Source organism: Nelumbo lutea, chromosome 5, assembly GCF_056320005.1.
Source record: "Nelumbo lutea isolate HS-2025 chromosome 5, American lotus-T2T, whole genome shotgun sequence".
In the NCBI taxonomy this organism is placed as follows: domain Eukaryota; kingdom Viridiplantae; phylum Streptophyta; class Magnoliopsida; order Proteales; family Nelumbonaceae; genus Nelumbo; species Nelumbo lutea.
The window spans coordinates 84,142,629-84,154,906 of record NC_142688.1 but is presented as its reverse complement, the minus strand read 5'-3'; positions in this window follow the sequence as shown (position 1 = coordinate 84,154,906).

The window sequence follows — 12,278 nt, the reverse complement described above, 5'->3', positions numbered from 1 at the left end:
ACCACTCTATTGGTTAATATTTGATCAATTTTGTTTTCTATACAAAAAAGTGTTAAGGGTATTTTTGGAATATAAAAGCATGAGCCTAATGGCAAAACAAACACTCCTTAATGAAAGGTTGATTAAGTAAATAAGTTGTGAAATATATGGGATATTTTAGTAAAATGATAACCATAGTGTAGGTTTAAGTAAATATGTGAAACAATAAGGCGTGTTCTAGTAAATTACCTTAATAGAAACACATAAGAGTATACAATTGTTTTATATTTTCAACTTTTTACATAAGACCCAATCTACTACATTTATTAGTACCTTAATAGAAACACATAAGAGTTGCCGATAACCTTGCCTCTGACAGAGTTGAAGATGCCTGAAACAAGGTAGTAGATTGGGTCCAATGACCTATCTACTATGTTAGTAAATTATTGCAGGGATCAGAGACGAGATATCCAGAAATAGAAAAATTGGCCTATGCCTGGTCATTGCAGCCCGCAAACTCCGCCCGTACTTCCAAGCCCATACCAATATCATCCTCACCGACAAACCCTTGAGGCAAGTATTGCTCAGACCTGAGGTCTCCGATCGATTGACGAAGTGTGCCGTCTAACAAAAAATTTTGATTTTCTAAATATTTGGCCTTGAGAATTTTTACCCAAAGTGCATTGATTTGATTCAGGAATCTCCAACATAATTTTGACACTAGTTCCTTGATCCTCATTTCAGTATCATGAAGACCAATTCCACCAAAAGTCTCTACAAAGATTATTGATTGAAGAGTAGATAGCTTTTGGTAATAAGAGAGTTCGCATCTGATAATTTGAAACAACTTCTATGGTTGATTTTATAAGCATCCTACGACCAGCTTGGGAAATAGTTTTTCTTTTCCACCCACTCAATTTCTTTTGGATTTTCTCCATAATACGGTACCAATTTTAACCATAGAACTATTGAAAAATTGCAGACCCAGTTTGTGCAAGTCTTTACCGCGCACTTTGTCACTAGCAAGCGGTGCCCCCGAACCGAGGAGAGCCTCCTCAGGATAGTCCAAAGGAAGGAGAGTCCATTCGGGGCTATATCAAGCGGTTCAACGACGCGTGCTTATAGATACCCCGCCTAGACCCCGCTGTACAGCTTGTGGCGGCCAAAAGGGGTGTGACGCACAAAGAATTCAATTGGCACATGGTGGTCAGCCAGCCCGCGGCCATAGCTGAATTCCACAAACTCGCGGACAGATTCATAAGAACAGAGGAGGAGATCAACCAAAGAACGGAGGGCGGATTTGAAAAAAGGAAGAGGGAAGGCGGACTTCCCAACCAAGATGATAGGAGGAAGAAAGACTAAGCTCGGGGGGGGGGGGGGGGGGGAAGCCGAGCCAGCCGTTCCAAGCTCCCATGGTAGATCGGGCAGACTACACGCCCTTGAACGTGAAGCGGGCTGAGATCCTGATGACAATCAAGGACGCCCTGTACGTGAAGTGGCCACCTTGTCTGAAAGAGAACCCGAATGAGAGGAATAAAAATTTGTACTGCAACTTTCTTAGAGACCATGGTCATAGCACCAAACATTGTAAGAATCTCCGCGACGATATAGAGGAACTTATCCGTCGCGGGTACCTAAGAAATTTGTACAGCATAATAATAATAATAATAATAATAATAATAATAATAATAATAATAATAATAATAATAATAATAATAATAATAATAATAATAATAATAATAATAACAATAATAATAATAAGGCAGGTCGGTAGGGGAGCACATCAGAGATGCCCCCGAATCTAGTAACCAGCCAGTAGAACAGTCACAGAAACAGCACCAGAGGAAAGGCCAATTTGAGGAACGATCCATGTGATTATTGGAGGATCGATTGGAGCAGGATGCACCTCGGCAACAGCTCGAGCATCAAACCGTGAGGCCGCCAGAGAAGAACAAAATCCCCCAAAGCGGCTGAGGACAGAAGACCCCATATTCTTCACCGAGGATGATGCGCGTGGGGTTCACTACCCCCACGATGATGCGCTCGTTATAAAGGTAAAGATCAATTACTTCAAAATCCGGTGTGTACTCGTTGACTCCAATAGTTCGGCAAACATCCTTTTTAAGGCGCCTTCGACAAACTCCAGTTCCAAGAGAGTGACTTGAAGCCCGCGAACACCCCATTGGTCGGCTTCAGTAGAGAGGAGGTCAAACCCCTGGGAAAGGTTATAGTACCTGTGGAAGTCGGCATGTGGCCTAGTACGGCAAGACTCAAGCACGACTTCTTGGTGGTTGCAACCCCCTCCCCATACAATGCCATAGTAGGTCGGCCAATCACCCACGCTTTAAAGGCTGTGGTGTCCACTTACTCTTTAGCCATGAAGTTCCCCATGGACTTCGGCATTGGGGTAATGCGGGGTGACTAGCTCAAGTCTCGCAAGTGCTACGTTGCCGCCCTCAAGGGAAAGGCCGAGGTGACCACTAACCTCGAGTTGGAGTGGCCCGTGGAACAGAACGAGGAGTGAGTTGCGCCCACAGAGGAGACTATTCCCATCCTGTCTTGGCAGAGGACCCAACCAGATCATTTCAGATCAATGCATCCCTGGAGGAACCCTTGCGATCCGAACTGGTACGCTTCTTACTCAATAACTTAGATGTTTTCGCTTGGTCTGTGATAGAATTGCCCGGTATAGACCCTAACCTCATAATTCACAAACTCAATGCTGATCCTATAGTTAGGCCCATTAGACAGAAGAAACGCAACCTAGCCCCAGAACGATGGAGGGCGGTCGATGAGGAGGTCGAGAAGCTCCTCACAGTAGACTTCATAAGGGAAGTTCATTACCCGAGCTGGGTAGCCAACCCCGTTCTATTAAAGAAGGCAAATGACAAGTGGCGCATGTGCGTCGACTACACCGACCTGAACCGAGCTTACCCGAGAGATTTCTTCCCCCTCCCCAGGATCGACCGCCTAGTGGACGCGACCTCGGGGCACGAGTTGTTAAGCTTCCTGGATGCATATTCGGGATACAACCAAATTAGGATGGATCCGGTCGACGAGGAAAAAACCACCTTCATAACCAAGTTCGGCCTATACTGCTACAAGGTTATGCCCTTTGGACTGAAAAATGCTGGGGCAACCTTTCAAAGGCTTGTGAATAAGTTGCTTCAACCCATAATTGGTAGTAAGATAGAATGTTATGTAGACGACATGGTCGTCAAGACACAATTTTCGCATGAATTAAGCATGAAACTAAACCCCAGCACGTGTGTCTTCAGTGTCACCTTGGGTAAGTTTCTCGGGTACATCGTCATCCGGCACGGTATTGAGGCCAATCCGAACAAAATAAAGGCCATCCTAGATATGGGACCGCCCCGAAAAGTAAAAGAGATTCAGAAGTTAAATGGTAGAATAGCCGCTCTGAGTCATTGTATGTTCAAATCGGCAGACCGTTGCCTGCCCTTCTTCAAGGCAGTGAAAAGCAAAGGGTTCGAATGGAACCCAGGATGCTAGCTCGCATTTGACGAGCTCAAAAGATACCGAAGAGGGCGATGTCCTAGAATTATATCTTTCAGCAAGCGACGAGGTGGTCAGCTCGGTACTAATAAAGGTAGTAGATCGGGTCCAACGACCTATCTACTATTAGTAAAGTGTTGTAGGGAGCAGAGACGAGATACAGATATAGAAAAACTGGCTTATGCACTGGTCTTTGCGGCCCGCAAACTCCCCCCGTACTTCCAAGCACATACCAATATCATCCTCACTAACAAACCCTTGAGACAAGTATTGCTCAGACCCGAGGTCTCCGGTCGATTGACGAAGTGGGCAATCTAACAAAAAATTTTAATTTTCTAAATATTCGGCCTTGAAAATTTTTACCCAAAATGCATTGTTTTCCTTCAGGAATCTCCAACATAATTTTGATACTAATGCCTTGATCCTCATTTCAGTATCATGAAGACCAATTCCACCCTGATCCTTGGGTTTCAACAACAATTTCCACTCCTTTAAGTGAACTTTGTTTTTTCCTTCAGCTAAGCCCCACCAAAAGTCTCTACAAAGATTATTGATTGAAGAGTAGATAGCTTTTGGTAATAAGAGAGTTTGCATCTGATAATTTGAAACAACTTCTATGGTTGATTTTATAAGCACCGTACGACCAGCTTGGGAAATAGTTTTTCTTTTCCACCCACTCAATTTCGTTTGGATTTTCTCCATAATACGGTACCAATTTTAACCTTAGGACTACTGAAAAATAGCGGACCGCCTAGATAGCGCTCATTTTTGTTCATCTGTCTCACCCCTAGGAATGAAGCCACTCTCAATCGTAGTCTCCTATGGGTATTGTTACTGAAATAGATAGCTGATTTATGGAAGTTTATCATTTGTCCTGACCATCTGCAGAAAAGATAAAGAATCTCCTTAAGACGATGTATTTCAGTCCAAGAGGTCTTACCAAACAAAAGCAAATCATCAGTGAAACAAAGATGGTTGATCTTGATGCCCGATCTTCCGAATTTAATTCCAGGAAAAGTACGACGCTCTAAGTTATCACAAAGGAGAGAGGAGAGAGCCTCAATGCAGATTATAAATAAGTATGGAGAGAACGGACAACCTTGACGAAGTCCTCTTGTTAGCCTGAATGTTTGCCCAGAAATGCCATTGACCAGCACTGGCATGCTAGGAGTGGAGATACAAGATGAGATAAGTGAGGAGAAACTATCCCGGAAACCCAATGGCTGCAAAACCTTTAAGAGGAAAGACCATTCAATCCTATCATAGGCCTTAGAGAGGTCCACCTTTAGCATGAAGTACCTTGTTTTTCCCTTCTGTTTTTTCATTGTATGGACAACCTCATGTGTTTATGGTATTATCAGTTATTTTCCTCCGAGTGAAAGCACTTTGAAAAGGAGATATGATCCGAGGAAGAACCATTTTGAGTCTCAGAGTGATGATTTTGGCAATTATTTTATAAGTTACATTGCAAAGTCCAATGGGTCTGATGTCATTTGCTTCCTCAACACTATCTGATTTTGGAATTAAACAGATTGAAGTTTGGTTTACCTCTGCGATTCGAGAAGGATCTCGAAAACACTCTTGAGGTGCCACAAACGTTGATAAACTATATACTGAATCCCGTGAGGGCCTGGAGCCTTAGTAGCGCCAATGCTGAAGACAGCTTCTTTGATTTTCTCGACCTTTGGAAGGCGAAACAACATGTCATTTTCGTGAGGGGTGATTTTCGGGTTAAGGCCATTAAAATCCGAAAGATCTGGACTAGAAGAGCAAAATAATTGTTTATAGTAATTTGTTAAGATCTGCCTAATGGTTGAGGGGGAGGACGTCCAAGATCCATTCTCATTCTTTAGCCAGTGGATTGATGTTCTTCTTTTGTTATTGGAGGCCAACATGTGAAAGTAACGGGTGTTACGATCCCCCTCACGTATCTTTGAATCCCGAGATCTTTGTCTCTAACATTCTTCTTCTTCGTCCAACCAATTCTCAAGTTAGAGTCGCACAGCTTTTTCCTCTTCACCCATCAAGACTTTGTAAATAAGAGAGCTGATGTTCCGTATGCCGTATACAACCATATTCACGTTGGGCCCAAGAAACCATTCCATTCTTAACCATCTTGCACTTATCAATGAAAGATCCTGGAGCAAGAGTCCAATTCTCAGAGAACTTGTCATAGAAATCATTGTCCTTGAACCAAAAAGATTCAAACCGGGTATGTCCAGTTCTTTTTTGCTTTAGGACAAGCTGCAACAACGTGGTGAGCGCTGGCAAGTGGAATACAGTTGCATTTGGGAAGATTTCTGACCAATTGCAGGAAACTAAAGCCCAATCCAAGCGCTGCTTTACTAGGTTCTGGGTATTGCGACGGTTTGACACGTAAAATGAGGACCAGCACCACCCAAGTAAATTAAAGCACAATCATCAAGGAGTTTTGAACAAATCGAAGGAAATTCAACAAGTTGGTGAAAGAGAATTGTGTTTGTTGTACTACAAAGGTCTGTACAAGCTAGGTGATGTAACCGTTTTCGGCCATGTACCAATGTTTTTTAATGTAAAATTTTTTGGCTAAATACCTCGTTATTTGACCCGGTGGTTGCGTGCCTTAGTGATGGGCTACTTGGTAGTGAACTGCCTACTGGCGAACTGCTCGGTGGAGAACTGTCTGGTGGCGAACTGCCCGGTGGTGAACTGTCTGGTGGCGATCTGCCTGGTGGTGAACTACTTGGTGGCGAACTGCCTGGTGGAGAACCGCTTGGTGGCGAACTGCCCAGCGCCCAGTGGCAAATTGCTCGGTGGTGAACTGCCTGGTGGCGAGCTGTTCGGTGGCGAGCTACTGCCTGGTGGCGATCTGCCTAGTGGCGAACTGCCCGGTGGCGAGCTGCTCGGTGGCAAGCTGCTCGGTGGCGAACTGCCTGGTGGTGAACTGTCTGGTGGCGGCCTGCCTACTAGGCGGCCGATGACTTAGAGAATGCTGGAGCTCCCTGGTGCGGCACAATCCGACTGCCCTCAACATGAGGTGGTCTTCTTTCCTTTGTAGGCTGCGAGAGCTGAGGGACTTGCGAGAACTTCATCTTTTCCTTCTCTTTGTAGGTGACGGGAGCTGAGAGACCTACGAGAACTCCATCTTTTCCTCCTCTTTGTAGGCGGCGAGAGCTGAAGGACCTACGAGAACTGAATTAGAGGTCCCGGGGGTATTTTCCCTGTGGGGGCTCTCCGACGCTTAAGTTAGCACTCTTATTGTAGAGAGCTTTGAAGATAATATGAGAGAGCTAGAGAGCAGGGGTTACTTCCCTTTTTTCATCCCCCTCCTCTTTGGGGGGTGAGGTCTTTATATATCGGAGTCCTCGTGGGTTAGGTGGGTGAAAAGCCTCCAAACAGTAAGACTTGTCGCATCCTGTCAGAACCGGGGTACGGTAGTGAACTCCTCGACGTCGTCAGGCTGGCGCTTGTGTCAGGCGGCCAGGTCGGCGCCTGGGCCGGGTTGTCAGAGGGGTGCCTGCGTCAGTCGGCGGGTCAGTGTCTAGGCCAAGTCGTCAGGTCGGAGCCTGTGTTAGTCGGTGGGTCAGTGTCAAGACCAGGTCGTCAAGATGGTGCCTGTGTCAGTCGGCGGGTGAGTGTCTAGGCCAGGTTCGTCGGTGGGCGCCTTGGCCGGATCATGCGCTAGGTTGGTCCAGGTCGGCCAGGTCGCGCAGGCCGCGCGCGCGCTGCGCAGGTCGCGTGTGCCGCGCGCGTCAGGCCGCACGCAGGTCGCGCTAGGCCGGCCAGACTGGTGCCCGGGTGGGTCACCAACTTCGTAAGTTTGTTGGCTGGGTTTTTTCCTAGTTGTCACGAGGTGCCACATGTCACAATTTCACTAGAGGGCCAAATATGCCCTCATCAATAGCCCCCCACTCCGGAGCTGATAGTAACTCAGCGAAGGGAGTAGATTTCTTTTGGCCCGTAAGTCGATGAGCTAGTAAGTGCTGATCCAATTACTAGTGTGGCCCGTAGGCTTTGGGAGCGACTCATAGTCTACTCTTCTTTGACTTTTGCCCGTGCCGGAGAGGTGGCCGGGTCTTTAGTGGTAATGTGGCCCGTAGGCTTTGGGAGTGACCAGTGGTCTACTCTTTTCTAACTTTGCCCATGCCGAAGAGGTGATCGGGTCTTAAGTAGTAATGCGGCCCGTAGGCTTGGCCTGCATTAGCTTCGTAATGCCGGTCACCTACACCTACAAGAAGCTACTAGGGGCTCGACCTTCGGGGGCAGCACTACTAACTTTAGGTTGCCAGCTCACACGGGAGCCTTGGAAGGCTCGACCAGTAAGGGCGCCTATGTAGTCAGTTGACTGCCAACTCCCGCGGAAGCCACGAAGAGCTCATCTTTGTAGGGGGGACCTTGCGGAGAGGACTGATGTGGCATTATCTGAATTGAAAGTAAGGTTGGTAGAGCTACTTAGTCCGTTAGCTCCCTGCATAGTCTCTGAGTTCATAAAAAATGTAAACTATAAAGCGATAGCTTCAATTTCTAAAAAGTGAGGACTTAATTTTGGCAAGATGAGAACTTAGCTTTTTGTAGCGTGTTCCCATAGATGGCGCCAATTGATGTAACCGTTTTCGGCCACGTACCAATGTTTTGTGATGTAAAATGTTTTGGCTAAGTACCTCGTTATTTGACCCGGTGGTGGCGTGCCTTAGTGATGAGTTACTTGGTAGTGAATTGCCTACTGACGAACTGCTCGGTGGAGAACTGCCTAGGGGCGAACTGCCTGGTGGCGAACTGCCCGGTGGTGAACTGTCTGGTGGTGAACTGCCTGGTGGCGAACTGCCTGGTGGCAATCTGCTTGGTGGCGAACTGCTTGGTGGCAAATTGCCTGGTGGCGAACTGCTTGGTGGCGAACTGCTCGGTGCCCGGTGGCAAACTACTCAGTGGCGAACTGCCTGGTGGTGAGCTGCTCGGTGGTGAACTGCCTGGTGGCGATCTGCCTGATGGCGAACTGCCCGGTGGTGAACTGCCCGGTGGTGAGCTGCTCGATACTGAACTGCCTGGTGGCGAACTATCTGGTGGCGGATTGCCTACTAGGTGGCCGATGACTTAGAGAATGCTGGAGCTCCCTGGTGCGGCGCAATCCGACTGCCCTTAGCATGAGGTGGTCTTCTTTCCTTTGTAGGCTGCGGGAGCTGAGGGACCTGCGAGAACTTCATCTTTTCCTCCTCTTTGTAGGTGGCGGGAGCTGAGAGACATATGAGAATTCCATCTTTTCCTCCTCTTTGTTGGCGGCGGGAGCTGAAGGACCTGCGAGAACTGAATCAGAGGTCCCGGGGGTATTTTCCCGGTGGGGGCTCTCCGACGCTTAAGTTAGCACTCTTATTGTAGAGAGCTTTGAAGATAATATGAGAGAGCTAGAGAGCAGGGGTTACTTCCCTTTTTTCATCCCCCTCCTCTTTGGGAGGTGAGGCCTTTATATACCGGAGTCCTCGCGGGTTAGGTGGGTGATAAGCCTCCAAATGGTAAGACTCGTTGCATCCTGTCAGAACCGGGGTACGGTGGTGAACTCCTCGAGGTCGTCAGGCTAGCGCTTGTGTCTGGCGGCCAGGTCGGCGCTTGGGCCGGGTTGTCAGAGGGGTGCTTGCGTCAGTCGGCGGGTCAGTGTCTAGGTCAGGTCGTTAGGTCGGCGCCTGTGTCAGTTGGCGGGTCAGTGTCTAGACCAGGTCGTCAAGCTGGCGCCTGTGTCAGTCGATGGGTCAGTGTCTAGGCCAGGTTCGTCGGTGGGCACCTTGGCCGGATCATGTGCTAGGCTGGTCCAGGTCAGCCAGGTTGCGCAGGCCCGTGCGCACGCTGCGCAGTTCGCGCACGCCATGCAGGTCGCCTGTGCCACGCGCAGGTCACGCCAGGCGTGCGTCAGGCCGCGTGCAGGTCGCGCCAGGCCGGCCAGACTGGTGCCCAGGTGGGTCACCAATTTCGTAAGTTTGTTGGCTGGGTGTTTTCCTAGTTGTCACGAGGTGCCACGTGTCATAATTTCACTGGAGGGTCAAATCTGCCCTCATCACTAGGTATACATAGACATGTTGCAAAACTATTCTAGGAATAATAGAGCTATTTTAGGAATACAAATATTCACATAATTATGATACTACAATCATTCTATTTCAATATTCAAAATTTGAATATTGATTATTTGACCTATGATTTTCTCCCATGATTTTCTCCTTCATGGAATCAAATATGAATTCTCTTGATTTTCTTTCCTTTAACACTCCCCCTCAAGTTGGAGTGTGAATGTCAATAACACTCAACTTGCTGAGATGCGTATGAAATGCTAGTGACATAGAGGCTTTGTAAATATATCAGCTATTTGACTTCCAGTGTGCACATAGGTCATCTGAATCTCTCCCTTTTGAATTCTTTCACAGATGATATGGCAATCCAACTCAATGTGCTTTGTTCTCTCCTTATACACTGGGTTTGCAGCAATGTGCAGGGTTGCCTGATTATCCCAAAACAACCTTGCTGGCTCAAGATGTGATACATGTCGGTCTTTTAATAAATATCTCAACTAGGAGAGTTCACAAGCGACTGCTGCCATAGATCGATACTCTGCTTCTACTGACGACCTTGAAACTGTAGCCTACTTTTTACTCTTCCATGATACAAGAAACTTGCAAAGGAAAATGCAATAACCTATAATAGATTGTCGTGTGAGTGGACATCTTGCCCAATCAGCATCACAATATCCGATCAAGTGAAGTGGACTATTAAATGGGAATAACAACTCTTGCCCTAGTGCTGCCTTCAAATATTGAAGTAGACGATGAGCAGCTTTGAGATGATGTATTTTGGGCTCTTGCATGAACTGGCTGAGTGTGTTCACATCATATGTGATCTCTGGCCTACTGATCGTGAGATAGATTAACTTGCCAATTAACCTTCGGTATCTAGTTGAATCTTTGAGAGTTTCACTCCCCGTTCTGGTCAAAGTCAAGTCAGGCTCCATGAGAACATTTGCTAGTTTTACTCCAAGTAAACCAGCTTCTTCCAATATGTCCAATGTGTATTTGCTTTGACAAATTGTAATCCCTGCCTTGGAACGTGCAACTTCAATCCCAAGAAAATATTTCAATGGTCCAAGATCTTTAATTTTGAAACAATTACTGAGGAATTTCTTGAGATTACTTATGGCCTTCTCGTCATTTCCTATAATGACCATATCATCAACATAAAGTAACACAATGGTAATTGAATCCCTACTAACCTGAGTAAACAGAGAGTAATCAACCTTTGATTGTTGAAACCCAATTTCTTGAATCGCACATGAAAAATGTTGAAACCAGCTGCGTGAGGCCTGTTTGAGTCCATAAAGTGACTTATGGAATTGACAAACTACATTCTCCCCCTGTCGACGATAACCCGACGGAGGCAACATGTATACTTCCTCAGTTAACTCACCATGAAAAAAAGCATTTTGCACCTTCATTTGGTATAAAGGCGAATTCCGAACAGAAGCAACTGCTAATAAACAACCGATTGTAATTAATTTGGCAACCGGGGCGAAGGTATCCTTGTAATCGATGCCTTCGCGTTGGGTGAACCCTTTGGCAACAAGTCAAGTTTTGTGACGCTCAATGGTTCCATTAGCATGATACTTGATCTTAAAAACCCATTTGCAGCCTATAGGTCATTGACCGGGAGGCAAGGGAACTAAAGACCAAGTTTTATTATCTTCAAGTGCTTTGATCTCAAAATTCATCGCTACAACCCACTGAGGATCATGGTGGGCCTGTTCATAAGTGCCTGGCTCAATAAGTCGAGATATATTATGCACAAATGATCGACACTTCTCCAACAACCTAGAGTAGGAGACATATATTTGCAACAGATAACGAGTACCGGACGAGGAAGAGGAGGTGTCATGGCATAGGACAGCAGCATGGTACGCTTGAAAATCTCGTAGGTGAGGTGGTGGCCGATGGATGCGGGAGGAATGGCGAAGGTTAAGGTTGGAATCTACTTCCAATATAGGAGATGGGTTTGGTGAAGTTGTAGGAGGTGGGATTTGGTTGTGTTGTGGGTCTAAAGAGACAAAAGAAGTTTTCAATTCTAGTGATGGTGAAGGTCGTGATCTGGTGCTGATGACATCCTTGGAGACGATGGGATGGTGGGGGCATCTGTGGTGTTAGAAGTAGATGGATCATTGTCCGAAGGCTCAAAAGATTGCATCGAGTTGCTAAAGTGTGTTGGGCCATTAGGTAGGGGTAAGACTGTGACATCATCTTCTTTTTCTGGTGAATGATTATGGAAAGGAAAGATATGTTCATGAAAAACAATATCCCGAGAAGTGAAGAATTTCTTTCCTTCAATATCATAAACTTGGTAACCCTTTTGTTCAAGAGGGTATCCAATGAAAATGCATCGACGTGCACGATAATCAAATTTATTGTTGGGAGTGAGGTTGGTGGCAAAACATAAGCATCCAAAGACACGAAGATGGGAATAAGTAGGTGGAGTTTTGTGTAAAAGTTCATAAGGGGATTTATAGGACAGAAGATGTGTGGGTAAACGGTTAATGAGGTAACATGTGGTTTGAACGCTTTCTCCCCAAAAGTGCAAAGGTAAGTTGGCTTGAAATCTTAGGACACGGCAACATTTAAAAGATGACGGTGTTTACGTTCAAATACTCCATTTTGTTGACGAGTATGAACACAACTATGTTGAAAGATGGTGCCATGCTCATCAAGGAAAGGGCGCACTGAAGTGAACTCACCCCCATTGTCAGCTCGTAAAATCTTAATATCCCGAGCAAATTGAGA